Source organism: Pristiophorus japonicus, chromosome 5, assembly GCF_044704955.1.
Source record: "Pristiophorus japonicus isolate sPriJap1 chromosome 5, sPriJap1.hap1, whole genome shotgun sequence".
In the NCBI taxonomy this organism is placed as follows: domain Eukaryota; kingdom Metazoa; phylum Chordata; class Chondrichthyes; family Pristiophoridae; genus Pristiophorus; species Pristiophorus japonicus.
Window position 1 is genome coordinate 208,526,237 of NC_091981.1, and position 19,077 is coordinate 208,545,313.

General features: G+C 51.5%; 1 protein-coding gene across 5 annotated transcripts in view; it reads right to left on the reverse strand.

Annotated features, from left to right (window-relative positions):
* Nucleotides 1–19,077, reverse strand: part of LOC139264575 (DNA-binding protein SATB1-like) — a 160,941-nt gene that overhangs the window by 36,868 nt on the left and 104,996 nt on the right. The gene's annotated exons all lie outside the window — the stretch shown is intronic.

The window sequence follows — 19,077 nt, forward strand, 5'->3', positions numbered from 1 at the left end:
AGCCGCCAAAATTGATCATGTTGGCAGGACTGGTAAATTAGCGCTGGTTGCTAATTAACATTAGCCCATTGCTAGATTTACTGTGCAATGCCGTTTTGGTGGCGTTCATTCCGGCAGGTGGCCCAAATGTAACGTGGCCATAGCATCATTGCAGCTAAAACAGCCTTCTCTTAAAGCAAGGCTGTCATTTCAGAGAGCAGTTTGGTCCCCATAATAGACTGATGAACAAGGTCAGAGAATGCGGAGTCAGGGGTCAAGTGGCAGATTGGATAGCTAGTTGGTTTCAAGACAGAAAGCAGAGAGTAGGGGGTAAAAGGTGGGTAGTGGTGTTCCACAAGGATCAGTGCTGTTCACTGTTGTTCACAATTTATATTAACGATTTGGACTTTGGAATCAAAAAACAGGGGGTGAAATTGTCCCTTTTTATAGCCCCATTAGCACCTCCAGCAGGGCACAAGACACTTTTTGCTCGGGGGAGGGGGGTGCTACCACCTCCTGGGCAATTCACGCCACGGTTAGTGCCCCAGGCCGCCGCGCAACCGGCAATGTTGTCATTGCGTACGTGGCAACCCCTCACCGAGACTTTAATGGGGCGGGGGAAATTGCCCCACGGGCTGCAAGGCTTGTGTGAGCAGATGTCAATGCCAGCTTTGTGGGTTGTGAAGCTGACAGACATCCACTCTCGGGGTGCTCATTAACGTAAGAAATAGGAGCCATTGATGTTCCTGCCCCGTCGACCCCTTACCAACCGGCCGCGACCCCATTTGCACCCCTTATGGGAAATTGCCCCGTGGAAAATTGCTCCGTGGGAGCCGATCGGCTGCTGCTCGGTACCCCCGACAGCTTTCCCCCGTGGGAAGCTGCCTGTGTCTTGGCGGTGTGTCCGTTCTTAAAGGGGAGGGTGCACTGCTGCGGACGGCATTTTATTTTAATTGTGGGCCAACTCCGAGCCATAGGTTCGGCTGGGCTGACAACAGGCAGACTGACAGCCCTCGTGTGCCAATCACTGGCCCAGCCAAAACCCTCCCTGGTGGCCGCAGAGTTCACAGTGTCCCTCCCCTTTAACTAAAGGGATGAGATGTTGCTGCGCATCAGCCCCTGACCGCATAGAAAATTACGAAAATACCTGGTGGTCCCGGAGAAACACCACTTCCGCTCTGAGGTCTAGATGTGCAGCCCAGCAGAGGCCCCCGCATTCCAGGAGCGTAAGTGCATCCTGGGATTGCCTGGGCCGGACCACCAATGAATATGGATTATTCTCATTGAAAGCAATGGCAGCTCCAAGGGAGATCCTCACTTATTTAAAATTAAATATATTAAATTAAATTAAATGTTTTAGAAAAAAATATTTTTGGGGGATTTTTTTTTATATATGTTTTAATACAGATACAACGTCCGGAATCCTTGGGACTGAGTTCGTTCCGGTTTTTGGGTCTCTCTGGATTTCAGACAAGAAAATCAATAGCCTGAACCCGGAATCCTCAACTGAATCCGTACTTGGTATTGAGCGGCGAGATCTGAAATCCGACAAAACCCGAAATCCGACACTGAGTCGGTCGAGGATTCCGGATTTCAGACTTGATTTTTTTGTCTGAAATCCGGAATCCTCGACCAAATCCGTGCCAGATTTTGGGTTTGCCTCAAAATTTTCCTGTTTTCAGACAATAATTCCGGATTCGGGACGACTCCATCAGCTATGCGCAAAGTGTCTGGTTTTTGGACAATTCAGGTTTTCGGAGTTCCGGATTTGGGATGTTGCACCTGTAATGTTAAAAATAAACTTACCTTAATGGACAGGGATTTTAATATAAAAATTAGTCATAACATTTATTTTTTTCTATCTTTTAAAACTCCTACGCTAGTAAAATCAGCCTGCTTTTCCCAGGCCTGCATTTTAAGGACATTCACTGGGCAGGAATTAGGCAAATAGCCCAACTCTCTGCCTGCGGAAATCCTTTCTTTCGCATTCGTTCGACCTGTCAAAAGAAATTTTGACAGATCGCAAGTGCCGGGTTTAGGCACATGCACAGTGCACGCCTAAACCCGGACCTTTGGGCCTGTTTGGGCACGTGCGCGCACCTTGTACACACCCGGGAAAGGTCGCAATTTAGGGCCATTAATCACAATCAGTTACTGAACAGCACTTAGAATTCTAGATACCATTTCCCTAGGTTGTATTTTTATTTGTAATTTTGTAAATTTACTGGGGTGTGGCTGGGTAGCAACTGGAAACGAGTGTTGGCAGGGCCATCAAGAGATGGAATAAACTAGAAAAAATGGTCCCCGTTCCCTACATCAGAAAACTTGACTTTCCCACTTTCCACCACATCAAAGTGCTGTGTATCTGTTTCATGCAGGTGTTCAGCACATTCGGGACATCAGAAGTGAGACGGGCAGGAATTCTAATGGGTGATGTCAGCATCTCAGTCCAGCCCTCCTTTTTGACAGCATTTGGAACAGGAGCAGATGTAAGAAGCTTCGGACACCCCACCACCAGCGGAAAACTCTGGAGCAGGCTATAAAGTATTGTAACTGAGCTTCACTCAATTTCTGCTCCTGTTAACCCTTCCCCGCCCTGATAATGTAGGAGTCTTCGGAATAAAATGGGAGTGCTGAGTTCTTGCTGGAGAGGGTTTCTATGATATCATAGGTATCACAGGCACGTAATTCAACAATGGCATGGGTTCAGCAAATGTACAATAGTACAGATTACTACAAGAAATAGAAAAGACAAACTGAGGGTTTAGCCTTTTATGTAAAAGAGAATTTGAATATAACAGATGAACCTAGCGTATGGATAATGTGAAAGTCCTGTGGATAGGAATAAAAGATTTGAGGGGAATCTATGACCACAAAGTCAAAAGAAAGGATTAGACCAAGAATTTTCACGTCAAATAAGGAAGCATATACAAGAACAGATGCAGTTGTTGTGCATGACTATAATTTACAAGGAATAGATTGAGAATCAATAAAGAGTGGAATGGGAGTGAAAACATGAACCTGGCCATAATATTGGATAGCTATATGGAACAATTGATCAACAAGCATTATTGAACCGATATTAAACAACATCCAGGAGCTGGCAGAGCAGGTCGGAGTAGAACTCTTTGGGATAGATTTTACTGGCTCCACATCCTGAGAATTTACTTCTGCTGGTCCTTTTAAGAATTTTGTTTTGATAAATGTAATTTATTAACTTCTTGTATTATTCCGTGATGTTAAAATGTTAATGTTCTATAGATGTTTTAAAAAAAAACTATTTTCACCTAATATTAATATTTTACCTCATGAAAAAGTACTTAATTTTTCATGGCATCCATTTTTTCCCCAAGATGTAGGGATTCTTGCTTTTCATACTTGTAACCTGATTACAGGCTTCTGCTTGGAGATCTATGACCAGACCAGAAGAACCTCCACAAATATCACAGGAAGGTCGAGCTAATAACTTTTAGCTATTGGCTAGAAGTTATTAGCTGGACATTCCTGTGATATATGTGGACTGGATAGCTGTTGTCTTCAGGCAGGCTGCCAGGACAGGGCTTCCTTAATGGATGAATTTTAATTTTATACACCAAAATAAAACTCAAATGGCATTATGACAACTAATATTATGTTCAGATATTCTGTCATGCACAAAAAAGATTATAAATAGGCTCTTTATAGAAGTTACCAAAAAGTACACAGTGCAAGATGGAAATAGATGGAGATGCCATTACAAATTGAAAATCTAAGAATGTATAATTGAATTTAAGGTTCTTTCTCTGCAGCTTTTAGAACCTACACTAAAATGTAAAGCTGATCTTGTCATGATTTTTGCAGCGATCCTCATCAATTACAAACAGTTGTTTCTGATTATGATTAAGTGATGTTTCCAAGTGTCTCAGTTCACTGGAATTAGAACAAAGGAAGTAAAAATGATGGCCCCAAACATATGTTGGGGTCACTTGTGCTGTTGCAGTGGATTTTACACTTGGCATGATACATCTGACTTCAAAACAGTTCTTCAGATGCTCACTATCAAAAGGGACTGCAGAATCTTAGAAGAGCACGGGGCCAAAATTGCCCCCCACCCCACAAGCTCCATTACTGCTTCGAAGAGACAGGAATGGAGCGGAGAGGCTTTACCGACCACAGGCAGACAGTTGGGCTGACCTGACCGATATTGCGCCTGGGCCGGAAGTGGCAGCAACAAGTTTCCGCACAGCCAGTGTTCCCACCACAACCAGCGGCGACCCACGCGTGGAATTGCCCCGCAGGAGCGGCCCTTAAAGGGGAGGTTGCGCTGCCGGTGACTCCATTTTATTTTTTGTCGGCCAACGTTGGGCTGACAGTTATGCCCACGGGTTCGCCGGGCTGCCAGCAGCAGCCTGGCACCCCCTCTTAGGTGCCAGGCCACTGGCCTGGCCAAAGCCTTCCCTGTGGCCCAGTGTTCGCCACTAAAGTGGCTGGAGAGTGCGCAGCGGCCTTCCCCTTTAACTGAAGGGGAGGGACTTTGTGACGTGTCAGCGCCACGTTGATGATGCTCCGACCGGAAACAAGAAACAAAGTGCTGAAAATCACCGGATTGTCAGCCTCATGCATTGGGGTGGACGAAACACTTAAAAATTGGTAGGTGCGCCCCGTTTCGGGCAGAGGCAATTTCGGCCCCCTCAAGTTTACTGACAATCTGACAAAAGTTTTAAAAATTTATTAAATAAGTTAATATTTCTGAATGTACAGAATGACACACAATTCCCAGTATGTATATTTCAAAAATAATTCAGAGTCTAATGATATGAAGTCACTTATCAAGTTTGCCAAGCATTATCAGTTTAAAAGCAAATTCATCTGAATTGCTACTCAGTTCAGTCTCATTACTGTTTTGTGCTTCAAAACTGGTGTTTGGAGTTACTGAATCCACTCTTTGTGGTGATATCATGAAAGGTGGTGGATGCCACTGCACATCACTGAAGAGAAACTTTATGATGTGATTAAGCAAGGGTTTCTGCATCTAGCTGCCACTGAGCAGGATTTTCAAAGCAAAAAACTAAACAAAAGAGGATTTAGGCACACAGGTAGGCATATAGATGTCTCCCTATGTAATGTTTGGGATATGTGAAAATTTATGTTACGTAAGTAAAAACAGAAACAACAACTTGTATTAATATAGCACCTTTAACGTAGTGAATCGTCCCAAGGTGCTTCACAGGAGTATTATGAGACAAAAAAATTGACACCGAGCCGCATAAGGAGAAATTAGGGCAGGTGATCAAAAGCTTGGTCAAAGAGGTAGGCTTTAAGGAGAAAAGAGAGGTAGAGAGGCGGAGAGGTTTAGGCAGGGAATTCCAGAGCTTAGGGCCGAGACAACATAAGGCACGGCCACCAATGGTTGAGTGATTATAATCAGGGATGCTCAAGAGGGCAGAATTAGAGGAGCCCAGACATCTTGGGGGGGTTGTGAGGCTGAAGGAGATTACAGAGATAGGGAGGGATTTGTAAACAAGGATGAGAATTTTGAAATCGAGGCATTGCTTAACTGGGAGCCAATGTAGGTCAGCGAGCACAGGGGTGATGGGTGAGCGGGACTTGGTGCGAGTTAGGACGTGGGCAACAGAATTTTGGATCACCTCTAGTTTACATAGGGTAGAATGTGGGAGGCCAGCCAAGAGTATGTTGGAATAGTCAAGTCTAGAGGTAAGAAAGGCATGGATGAGGGCTTCAGCAGTGGATGAGCTGAGGCAAGGGCTGAGACGGGCGATGTTCTTTTTTATTTGTTTACAAGATGTGGGCGTCGCTGGCAAGGCCAGTATTTATTGCCCTTCCTTAATTTACTTGAGAAGATGGTGGTGAGCCACCTTCTTGAATCGTTGCAGTCCATGTGGTGAAGGTGCTCCCCCAGTGCTGTTAGGGAGGGAGTTCCAGGATTTTGACCCAGCGACGATGACGGAATGGCAATATACTTCCAAGTCAGGATGGTGTATGACTTGGAGGGGAATGTGGAGGTGGCGGTGCTAGCTGCCCTTGACCTTCTAGGTGGTAGAGGTTGCGGGTTTGGGAGGCGCTGCCGAAGGAGCCTTGGTGAGTTGCTGCAGTGCATCTTGTAGATGGTACGCACTGCAGCCACGGTACGCCGGTGGTGGAGGGATTGGATGTTTAAGGTGGTGGATGATGTGGCAATCAAGCGGGCTGCTTTGTCCTGGATGATATCGAGCTTCTTGAGTGTTGTTGGAGCTGCACTCATCCAGACAAGTGGAGAGTATTCCATCACACTCCTGACTTGTGCCTTGTAGATGGTGAAAAGGCTTTGGGGAGTCAGGAGGTGAGACACTCACCGCAGAATACCCAGCCTCTGACCTGCTCTTGCTGCCACAGTTAAGTTTCTGGCCAATGGTCACCAGGATGTTCATGGTAGGGGATTCGGCGATGGTAATGCTGTTGAATGTTAAGGGGCGGTGGTTAGGCTCTCGCTTGTTGGAGATAGTCATTACCTGACACTTGTGTGGCGCGAATGTTATCAGCCCAAGCCCGAATATTGTCTAGGTCTTGCTGTATGCGGGCATGGACTGCTCCATTATCTGAAGAGTTGCAAATGGATCTGAACATTGTGCAGTCATCAGCGAACATCCCCACTTCTGACCTTATAATGGATGGAAGGAAGGTCATTGATGAAGCAACTGAAGATGGTTGGGCCTAAGACACTGCCCTGAGGAACTCCTGCAGCGATGTCCTGGGGCTGGGATGATTGACCTCCAACGTCCACAACCATCTTCCTTTGAGCTAGGTGTGACTCCAGCCAGGAGTTGGAAATAGCCAGTTTTAGTTATGCTGCGGATATGTGGTTGAAAGCTCATTTCAGGGTCAAATATGACACCAAAGTTGCGAACAGTCTGGTTCAGCCTCAGTCAGAAGTTGGGGAGAGGGATGGAGCCAGTGGCTAAGGAATGAAGTTTGTGCGGGGACCGAAAACAATGGCTTCGGTCTTCCGAATATTCAATTGGAGAAAATTTCAGACAAGCAGTCTGACAATTTAGAGATCGTGGAAGGGTTGAAAGAAGTGATAGTGAAATAGAGCTGGGTGTCATCAGCGTACATGTGGAAACTGACACTGCGTTTTCAGATAATATCACCAAGGGGCAACATGTAGATGGGAAATAGGAGAGGCCAAGGGTAGATCCTTGGGGGACACCAGAGGTAACGATGTGGGGGTGGGAAGAGCAGCCATTGCAGGTTATTTTCTGGCTACGATTAGATAGATAAGAATGGAACCAGGCGAGTGCAATCCCACCCAGCTGGACAACGGTGGAGAGGCGTTGCAGAAGTGGTCAACAATGTCAAAGGCTGCAGATAAGTCAAGAAGAATGAGGAGGGATAGTTTGCCTTTGTCACAATCACAAAGGATGCCATTTGTGACTTTGATGAGAGCCATTTTCCTACTGTGGCAGGCGTGAAAAACAGATTGGAGGGATTCAAACATAGAATTACGGGAAAGATGGGCACGGATTTGGGAGGCGACATCACGTATAAGGACTTGAGAGGAAAGGGAGGTTGGAGATAGGATGGTAGTTTGCAAGGACAGAGGGGTCAGCGGCCTACAAAGGACCAGCGGCAGTCGGTGAGTGAGCAGTGTGGGGAGGAGGGACAAGAAATCAAAAAGTGACGTCATAGCCAAGCTGGTAAGTGTTTGGCTGATCGGCTGGTGAGTATATCTCTTTGATTTTGTCTTCTAATAGATAAGAGGATAAATTACTAAATAGCTGTTTAGTGTGTGTAGTGGGAGTCAGTGTTTTTGCTGGGTAATTTAAGGGTAACTATAGGGATGGCAGGGCAGCTTGTTCAAACGGAATGCAACACCAGTGCCATGTGGGAATTCCTGGATGCTTTTCGCAACGGGGATGACCACGTGTGCAGGAAGTGTCTCCAGCTCCTCCAACTCGAGCGCCGAGTCTCGGAGCTTGAGCGAGGACTGGAGGCACTGAGGAGCATCCGAGAGAACGAGATGAACGTGGATAGCTCGTTTCAGGCGTTGGTCACCCCACAGATTAAAAGGGTACAGGAGGATAGGGAATGGGTGACCGTCGCACACAAGAGTATGGCGAGGCAGGTAGTGCAGGAGTCCCTTGAGGCTATCCCGCTCTCCAACCGGTACTCTATTCTGACTACTGGCGAGGGCGGTGATGTCTCTGGGGAGTGCAGCAGGGCCAAGTCCACAGCACCGTGGGTGGCTCAGCTGCACGGGGAGGGGGGGGGGGGGGGGAAGGAAGAAGATGGGAAGATGGGAAGGGCTATAGTGATAGGAGATTCAACAGTTAGGAGAGTAGATAGGCGCTTCTGCGGCAGCAAAAGTGACATCAGAATGGTGTGTTGCTTCCCTGGTGCAAGGGTCAATGATGTCACTGAGCTCTGCAGGGCATTCTGAGAGGGAAGGGGAACAGCCAGTGGTTGTGGTTCACATTGGTACCAACAACATAGGTAGAAAGAGGGGTGAGGTCCTGAAAGCTGAGTTTAGGGAGCTAGGAGTAAGATTGAAAGCCAGGACCTCAAAGGTGGTAATCTCGGGATTACTGCCAGTGCCACGTACTCGTGAGGGTAGAAATAGGAAGGCTAGTCAGATAAATACGTGGCTGGGGTATTGGTGTAGGAGGGAGGGCTTTAGTTTCCTGAACAATTGGGACCGCTTCTGGGGTAGGTGGGACCTGTATAAGTCGGACAGGTTACACCTCAACAGAGACGGGACCAATGTTCTCGCGGGTGGTTTTGATAGTGCGATTGGGAGGGCTTTAAACTAGCTTGGCAGAGGGATGGGAACCCAGGAGAGGGCTCTGAGCTAGTTAAGAGTGGGTGAGAGCTCAGATGAACAGAACCCCAAGAATGAATGCAAAAGGCAGGAGGCAACAGAGCAGAGTAGCACTGGGGTAAGTGTAAACCACAAGGTGATAGGAAGGGACAATATGTATGAATATAAAGGGGCTGCAGGAGGGGTCAAAACTAAAAATCATGGTTTAAAAACTAGTATTAAAACACTTTACCTAAACGCACACAGCATTCGAAACAAAGTAAATGAGTCGACGGCACAAATCATTACAAATGGGTATGATTTGGTGGCCATTACAGAAACGTGGTTGCAGGGTGGCCAAGACTGGGAATTAAACATACAGGGGTATCTGACAATTTGGAAAGATAGACAAGAAGGGGAAGGAGGTGGGGTAGCTCTGTTAATAAAGGATGATATCAGGGCAGTTGTGAGAGACGATATTGGCTCGAATGAACAAAATGTTGAATCATTGTGGGTGGAGATGAGAGATAGTAAGGGGAAAAAGTCACTGGTGGGCGTAGTTTATAGGCCCCCAAATAATAACTTCACGGTGGGGCGGACAATAATCAAGGGAATAATGGAGGCATGTGAAAAAGGAACGGCAGTAACCATGGGGGATTTTAACCTACATATCGATTGGTCAAATCAAATCGCACGGGGTAGCCTTGAGGAGGAACTCATAGAATGCATACGGGATTGTTTCTTAGAACAGTATGTTATAGAACTTACAAGGGAGCAAGCTATCTTAGATCTGGTCCTGTGTAATGAGACAGGAATAATAAACAATCTCCAAGTAAAAGATCCTCTCGGAATGAGTGATCACAGTATGGTTGAATTTGTAATACAGATTGAGGGTGAGGAAGTTGTGTCTCAAACGAGCGTACTATGCTTAAACAAAGGGGACTACAGTGGGATGAGGGCAGAGTTGGCTAAAGTAGACTGGGAACACAGACTAAACGGTGGCACAATTGAGGAACAGTGGAGGATTTTAAGGAGCTCTTTCATAGTGCTCAACAAAAATATATTCCAGTGAAAAAGAAGGGCGGTAAGAGAAGGGATAACCAGCCGTGGATAACCAAGGAAATAAAGGAGAGTATCAAATTAAAAACCAATGCGTATAAGGTGGCCAAGGTTAGTGGGAAACTAGAAGATTGGGAAAATTTTAAACAACAGCAAAGAATGACTAAGAAAGCAATAAAGAAAGGAAAGATAGATTACGAAAGTAAACTTGCGCAAAACATAAAAACAGATAGTAAAAGCTTTTACCGATATATAAAACGGAAAAGAGTGACTAAATAAAATGTTGGTCCCTCAGAAGATGAGAAGGGGGATTTAATAATGGGAAATGTGGAAATGGCTGAGACCTTAAACAATTATTTTGCTTCAGTCTTCACAGTGGAAGGCACAAAAACCATGCCAAAAATTGCTGGTCACGGGAATGTGGGAAGGGAGGTCCTTGAGACAATCACTATCACTAGGGAGGTAGTGCTGGACAGGCTAATGGGACTCAAGGTAGACAAGTCCCCTGGTCCTGATGAAATGCATCCCAGGGTATTAAAAGAGATGGCGGAAGTTATAGCAGATGCATTCGTTATAATCTACCAAAATTCTCTGGACTCTGGGGCGGTACCAGCAGATTGGAAAGCAGCTAATGTAACGCCTCTGCTTAAAAAAGGGGGCAGACAAAAGGCAGGTAACTATAGGTCGGTTAGTTTAACATCTGTAGTGGGGAAAATGCTTGAAGCTATCATTAAGGAAGAAATAGCGGGACATCTAGATAGGAATAGTGCAATCAAGCAGACGCAACATGGATTCATGAAGGGGAAATCATGTTTAACTAATTTACTGGAATTCTTTGAGGATATAACGAGCATGGTGGATAGAGGTGTACCGATGGATGTGGTGTATTTAGATTTCCAAAAGGCATTCGATAAGGTGCCACACAAAAGGTTACTGCAGAAGATAAAGATACGCGGAATCAGAGGAAATGTATTTGCATGGATCGAGAATTGGCTGGCTAACAGAAAGCAGAGAGTCGGGATAAATGGGTCCGTTTCGGGTTGGAAATCGGTGGTTAGTGGTGTGCCACAGGGATCGGTGTTGGGACCACAACTGTTTACAATATACATAGATGACCCGGAAGAGGGGACAGAGTGTAGTGTAACAAAATTTGCAGATGACACAAAGATTAGTGGGAAAGCGGGTTGTGTAGAGGACACAGAGAGGCTGCAAAGAGATTTAGATAGGTTAAGCGAATGGGCTAAGGTGTGGCAGATGGAATACAATGTCGGAAATGTGAGGTCATCCATCTTGGAAAAAAAAACAGTAAAAGGGAATATTATTTGAGTGGGGAGAAATTACAACATGCTGCGGTGCAGAGGGACCTGGGGGTCCTTGTGCATGAAACTCTTTTTGGAGTTTATCTGCAAAACAAAAAACATTAAACCGTGCCACCCGCCCTGGATGACACAGCAGACATTTACAAGGCCCTTTTTTTTTCTTTTTTTTGTGGTTTATTTTTTGGGCGCTAAAATCACATTTTTTCCAGTGCCCCCTATAAAAGGGGAGGGGGACACTAAAAGCACCGGCAATTAAAACAAATTAAACTTTAAAACGTAAAATCAAATTAAAATTTGGTTGCCGGGCGTGATGATGCACTCCAGTACCTCCGGTGCCCACCTCTCGCGGAAGGCCGCGAGCGGACCGGTGGACACCGCGTGCTCCATCTCCAAGGACACCCTGGACCGGATGTAAGAGCGGAAGAGAGGCAGGCAGTCAGGTTGAACGACCCCCTCGACCGCCCGCTGCCCGGACCGGCTGATGGCACCCTAGGCCGTGCCCAGGAGCAGTCCTACGAGGAGGCCTTCGGACCTACCCGCTCCCCTCCGCACAGGGTGCCCAAAGATCAGGAGAGTGGGACTGAAGTGCAGCCAGAATTTCAGGAGCAGCCCCTTCCGATAATGGAACAGGGGCTGCAACCTCGTGCACTCAGTAAAAACATGGAACACGGACTCCTCCAGACCGCAGAAATTGCAGGCGGCCTGGGAGTCCGTGAACCGGCTTAAAAATTTGTTGCACGGCACTGCTCCGTGCACCACCCTCCAGGCCAAGTCCCCGATGAATAGTGGGAGGACTCCCGCATAGAGTGCCCTCCATCGGGGACCCCCGCCTCCTCCGGACGGCAAGATGGTACGCCATGGCGTGTCCGGACGGCCGGCGAGGATTGCAAAGTTGAGGGTGTGCAGGAGCAGCCCGTACAGGAAACCCCTCCGCGCGGAACTGAAAGGCACGGAGGGGATTTTCCTGAGGCGGCTCAAGTTGTGAGGCGCCGGCCCCCGAGGGAGGTTCCGGGGTTTGGCGCCGATGAGGAATTCCGTCCGGACGGGGGTCAGTTCGGACGGGATCTCCCCACGTGCTTGAGCCTCCTCGATGCACCTAACGGAGTCAGGGCCCAGAGCTGTTTTTAGCGACTCGATGGCATCGGCCGCGTGGCGGACGTCGGCTGAATTTAGGCGCCGTAGCCAGCGTGCCTGGCGCCATCCAGCCCGCTCCTCCGCCATCGAGCAGGTCCCTGACCCTGGTCACCTCACCAGCCACAGCCCTCTCTTCCGACCGCCACATAAAACCTCGGTCGTGGAGGTACGGATTTCCGAGCAGCGGCTCCTGCAGGACAGCCGCCACTCCAGCCGGCGGAGAGCTGCGCTTGGTGGAGACTTTGTTCCAGACCCTGATGAGGCCCCTGTAAAAGACAGGCAGCTCCCGGAGGGTGGTCCTGACACCCCCCAAGTTCACAAACAGGAGCTGCGTGTCGTAGTTGAGGTCGCGCTGCTGGCGGAAGAAATACGTCGCCAGAGCGCACCACCTAGGAGGGGGCTCGACGTAAAGGCATCTCTGCAGGGTCTGAAGACGGAAAGTCGCGAGCTGGGCGCTGACGCACACCAACGACTGACCGCCCTCCTCAAGCGGGAGACTCAAGACCGCAGCAGAGACCCAGTGCTTCCTGTTGTTCCAGAAGAAGTCCACCAGCTTCTTCTGTATCTTGGCGACAAACGTAGGGGGAGGGGTCAAAGTGACCAGCCGGTACCACAACATTGCGGCCACCAGCTGGTTTATGACTAGCGCTCGACCCCTGTAGGACAGCACTCGGAGCAGTCCTGTCCAGCGCCCTAGGCGAGCGGCGACCTTGGCCTCCAGCTCCTGCCAGTTCGCCGGCCAGGCTCCCTTGTCGGGGCTAAGGTAGACTCCTAGATAGAGGAGATGGGTCGTGCTCCAGGCAAAAGGCCTGAGCTCCTCCGGCAGGGAGTCCACCCGCCACTGACCCACCAGGAGTCCGGAACATTTCTCCCAGTTGATCCTGGCGGAGGACGCGGCCGAGTAAATCTCCTGGCACTCACGCATCCTCCGCAGGTCAGCGGGATCCTCTACCGTGAGGAGCACGTCATCGGCGTAAGCCGAGAGGACGACCTCCACGCCCGGCCCTTGCAGAGCCAGTCCCGTCAACCTCATCCGCAAGAGGCGCAGGAAAGGCTCCACGCAGATGTCCTTGTGCATGAAACTCTTTTTGGAGTTCACCTGCAAAAACATAAAACATTAAACGGTGCCACCCGACCTGGGTGACACTCCAGACATTTACAAGGCCCTTTTTTTACTCCCCCTTTTTTTTTTTGTGTTTTTCTTTTTTTGGTTTTTTTTTTGGGCACTAAAATCACAATTTTCCCCAGTGCCCCCTATAAAAGGGAAGGGGGACACTAAAAGCACCGGCAATTTAAACAAATTAAACTTAAAAACGTAAAATCAAATTAAAATTTGGTTGCCGGGCGTGATGATGCACTCCAGTCCCTCCGGTGCCCACCTCTCGCAGAAGGCCGCGAGCGTACCGGTGGACACCGCGTGCTCCATCTCCAAGGACACCCTGGACCGGATGTAAGAGCGGAAGAGAGGCAGGCAGTCAGGTTGAACGACCCCCTCGACCGCCCGCTGCCTGGACCGGCTGATGGCACCCTTGGCCGTCCCCAGGAGCAGTCCTACGAGGAGGCCTTCGGACCTACCCGCTCCCCTCCGCACAGGGTGCCCAAAGATCAGGAGAGTGGGACTGAAGTGCAGCCAGAATTTCAGGAGCAGCCCATTCAAATAATAAAACAGGGGCTGCAACCTTGTGCATTCCATAAAAACATGGAACACGGACTCTTCCAGACCGCAGAAATTGCAGGCGGCCTGGGAGTCCGTGAACCGGCTTAAAAATTTGTTGCACGGCACTGCTCCGTGCACCACCCTCCAGGCCAAGTCCCCGATGAATAGTGGGAGGACCCCTGCGTAGAGGGCCCTCCATCGGGGACCCCCGCCTCCTCCGGACGGCAAGATGGTACGCCATGGCGTGTCCGGACGGCCGGCGAGGATGGCAAAGTTGAGGGTGTGCAGGAGCAGCCCGTACAGGAAACCCCTCCGCGCGGAACTAAAAGGCACGGAGGGGATTTCCCCGAGGCGGCTCAAGTTGTGAGGCGCCGGCCCCCGAGGGAGGTTCCGGGGTTTGGCGCCGATGAGGAATTCCGTCCGGACGGGGGTCAGTTCGGACGGGATCTCCCCACGTGCTTGAGCCTCCTCGATGCACCTAACGGAGTCAGGGCCCAGAGCTGTTTTTAGCGACTCGATGGCATCGGCCGCGTGGCGGACGTTGGCAGAATTTAGGCGCCGCGCCAGCGTGTCTGGCGCCATCCAGCCCGCTCCTCCGCCATCGAACAGGTCCCTGACCCTGGTCACCTCACCAGCCACAGCCCTCTCTTCCGACCGCCACATAAAACCTCGGCCGTGGAGGTACGGATTCCCGAGCAGCGGTTCCTGCAGGACGGCCGCCACTCCAGCCGGCGGAGAGCTGCGCTTGGTGGAGACTTTGTTCCAGACCCTGATGAGTTCCCTGTAAAAGACAGGCAGCTCCCGGAGGGCGGTCCTGGCACCCCCCAAGTTCACAAACAGGAGCTGCGTGTCATAATTGAGGTCGCGCTGCTGGCGGAAGAAATACCTCGCCAGAGCACACCACCTAGGAGGGGGCTCGACGTAAAGGTATCTCTGCAGGGTCTGAAGACGGAAAGTCGCGAGCTTGGCGCTGACGCACACCAACGACTGACCGCCCTCCTCAAGCGGGAGACTCAAGACCGCGGCAGAGACCCAGTACTTCCTGTTGTTCCAGAAGAAGTCCACCAGCTTCTTCTGTATCTTGGCGACAAACGCAGGGGGAGGGGTCAAAGTGACCGGCCGGTACCACAGCATTGCGGCCACCAGCTGGTTTATGACTAGCGCTCGACCCCTGTAGGACAGCACTCGGAGCAGTCCTGTCCAGCGCCCTAGGCGAGCGGCGACCTTGGCCTCCAGCTCCTGCCAGTTCGCCGGCCAGGCTCCCTCGTCGGGGCTAAGGTAGACTCCCAGATAGAGGAGATGGGTCGTGCTCCAGGCAAAAGGCCTGAGCTCCTCCGGCAGGGAGTCCACCCGCCACTGACCCACCAGGAGTCCGGAACATTTCTCCCAGTTGATCCTGGCGGAGGACGCGGCCGAGTAAATCTCCTGGCACTCACGCATCCTCCGCAGGTCAGCGGGATCCTCTACCGCGAGGAGCACGTCATCGGCGTAAGCCGAGAGGACGACCTCCACGCCCGGCCCTTGCAGAGCCAGTCCCGTCAACCTCGTCCGCAAGAGGCGCAGGAAAGGCTCCACGCAGATGTCCTTGTGCATGAAACTCTTTTGAGTTAACCTGCAAAACATAAAACATGTATCCGTGCCACCCGACCTGGATGACACACACAAGACATTTACAAGGCCCTTTTTTGTTTTTTTTGGGGTGTTTTTGTGGGTTTTTTTTGGGCACTAAAATCAAATTTTTCCTTTTTCCAGTGCCCCCTATAAAAGGAGAGGGGGACACTAAAAGCACCGGCAATTAAAACAAATTAAACTTTAAAACGTAAAATCAAATTAAAATTTGGTTGCCGGGCGTGATGATGCACTCCAGTCCCTCCGGTGCCCACCTCTCGCGGAAGGCCGCGAGCGTACCGGTGGACACCGCGTGCTCCATCTCCAAGGACACCCTGGACCGGATGTAAGAGCGGAAGAGAGGCAGGCAGTCAGGTTGAACGACCCCCTCGACCGCCCGCTGCCTGGACCGGCTGATGGCACCCTTGGCCGTGCCCAGGAGCAGTCCTACGAGGAGGCCTTCGGACCTACCCGCTCCCCTCCGCACAGGGTGCCCAAAGATCAGGAGAGTGGGACTGAAGTGCAGCCAGAATTTCAGGAGCAGCCCCTTCAAATAATGGAACAGGGGCTGCAACCTTGAGCACTCAATAAAAACATGGAACACGGACTCCTCCAGACCGCAGAAATTGCAGGCGGCCTGGGAGTCCGTGAACCGGCTTAAAAATTTGTTGCACGGCACTGCTCCGTGCACCACCCTCCAGGCCAAGTCCCCGATGAATAGTGGGAGGACCCCTGCGTAGAGTGCCCTCCATCGGGGACCCCCGCCTCCTCCGGACGGCAAGATGGTACGCCATGGCGTGTCCGGACGGCCGGCGAGGATGGCAAAGTTGAGGGTGTGCAGGAGCAGCCCGTACAGGAAACCCCTCCGCGCGGAACTGAAAGGCACGGAGGGGATTTCCCCGAGGCGGCTCAAGTTGTGAGGCGCCGGTCCCCGAGGGAGGTTCCGGGGTTTGGCGCCGATGAGGAATTCCGTCCGGACGGGGGTCAGTTCGGACGGGATCTCCCCACGTGCTTGAGCCTCCTCGATACACCTAACGGAGTCAGGGCCCAGAGCTGTTTTTAGCGACTCGATGGCATCGGCCGCGTGGCGGACGTTGGCAGAGTTTAGGCGCCGCGCCAGCGTGTCTGGCGCCATCCAGCCCGCTCCTCCGCCATCGAGCAGGTCCCTGACCCTGGTCACCTCACCAGCCACAGCCCTCTCTTCCGACCGCCACATGAAACCTCGGCCGTGGAGGTACGGATTCCCGAGCAGCGGCTCCTGCAGGACGGCCGCCACTCCAGCCGGCGGAGAGCTGCGCTTGGTGGAGACTTTGTTCCAGACCCTGATGAGCCCCCTGTAAAAGACAGGCAGCTCCCGGAGGGCGGTCCTGGCACCCCCCAAGTTCACAAACAGGAGCTGCGTGTCATAATTGAGGTCGAGCTGCTGGCGGAAGAAATACCTCGCCAGAGCGCACCACCTAGGAGGGGGCTCGACGTAAAGGTATCTCTGCAGGGTCTGAAGATGGAAAGTCGCGAGCTGGGCACTGACGCACACCAACGACTGACCGCCCTCCTCAAGCGGGAGACTCAAGACCGCAGCAGAGACCCAGTGCTTCCTGTTGTTCCAGAAGAAGTCCACCAGCTTCTTCTGTATCTTGGCGACAAACGCAGGGGGAGGGGTCAAAGTGACCAGCCGGTACCACAACATTGCGGCCACCAGCTGGTTTATGACTAGCGCTCGACCCCTGTAGGACAGCACTCGGAGCAGTCCTGTCCAGCGCCCTAGGCGAGCGGTGACCTTGGCCTCCAGCTCCTGCCAGTTCGCCGGCCAGGCTCCCTCGTCGGGGCTAAGGTAGACTCCCAGATAGAGGAGATGGGTCGTGCTCCAGGCAAAAGGCCTGAGCTCCTCCGGCAGGGAGTCCACCCGCCACTGACCCACCAGGAGTCCGGAACATTTCTCCCAGTTGATCCTGGCGGAGGACGCGGCCGAGTAAATCTCCTGGCACTCACGCATCCTCCGCAGGTCAGCGGGATCCTCTACCGCGAGGAGCACGTCATCGGCGTAAGCCGAGAGGACGACCTCCACGCCCGGCCCTTGCAGAGCCAGTCCCGTCAACCTCGTCCGCAAGAGGCGCAGGAAAGGCTCCACGCAGATGTCCTTGTGCATGAAACTCTTTTGAGTTTATCTGTGAAAACATAAAACATTAAACGGTGCCACCCGACCTGGGTGACACTCCAGACATTTACAAGGCCCATTTTTTCCCCCCTTTTTTGTGTTTTTTTTTGTGTTTTTTCTTTTTTTTTTTTTGTTTTTTTTTGGGCACTAAAATCACAATTTTTCCCCAGTGCCCCCTATAAAAGGGAAGGGGACACTAAAAGCACCGGCAATTAAAACAAATTAACTTTAAAACGTAAAATCAAATTAAAATTTGGTTGCCGGGCGTGATGATGCACTCCAGTCCCTCCGGTGCCCACCTCTCGCGGAAGGCCGCGAGCGTACCGGTGGACACCGCGTGCTCCATCTCCAAGGACACCCTGGATCGGATGTAAGAGCGGAAGAGAGGCAGGCAGTCAGGTTGAACGACCCCCTCGACCGCCCGCTGCCTGGACCGGCTGATGGCACCCTTGGCCGTGCCCAGGAGCAGTCCTACGAGGAGGCCCTCGGACCTACCCGCTCCCCTCCGCACAGGGTGCCCAAAGATCAGGAGAGTGGGACTGAAGTGCAGCCAGAATTTCAGGAGCAGCCCCTTCAAATAGTGGAACAGGGGCTGCAACCTTGTGCATTCAATAAAAACATGGAACACGGACTCCTCCAGACCGCAGAAATTGCAGGCGGCTTGGGAGTCCGTGAACCGGCTTAAAAATTTGTTGCACGGCACTGCTCCGTGCACCACCCTCCAGGCCAAGTCCCCGATAAATAGTGGGAGGACCCCTGCGTAGAGTGCCCTCCATCGGGGACCCCCGCCTCCTCCGGACGGCAAGATGGTACGCCATGGCGTGTCCGGACGGCCGGCGAGGATGGCAAAGTTGAGGGTGTGCAGGAGCAGCCCGTACAGGAAACCCCTCCGCGCGGAACTGAAAGGCACGGAGGGGATTTCCCCGAGGCGGCTCAAGTTGTGAGGCGCCGGCCCCCGAGGGAGGTTCCGGGGTTTGGCGCCGATGAGGAATTCCGTCCGGACGGGGGTCAGTTCGGACGGGATCTCCCCACGTGCTTGAGCCTCCTCGATACACCTAACGGAGTCAGGGCCCAGAGCTGTTTTTAGCGACTCGATGGCATCGGCCGCGCGGCGGACGTTGGCAGAATTTAGGCGCCGCGCCAGCGTGACTGGCGCCATCCAGCCCGCTCCTCCGCCATCGAGCAGGTCCCTGACCCTGGTCACCTCACCAGCCACAGCCCTCTCTTCCGACCGCCACATGAAGCCTCGGCCGTGGAGGTACGGATTCCCGAGCAGCGGCTCCTGCAGGACGGCCGCCACTCCAGCCGGCGGAGAGCTGCGCTTGGTGGAGACTTTGTTCCAGACCCTGATGAGTTCCCTGTAAAAGACAGGCAGCTCCCGGAGGGCGGTCCT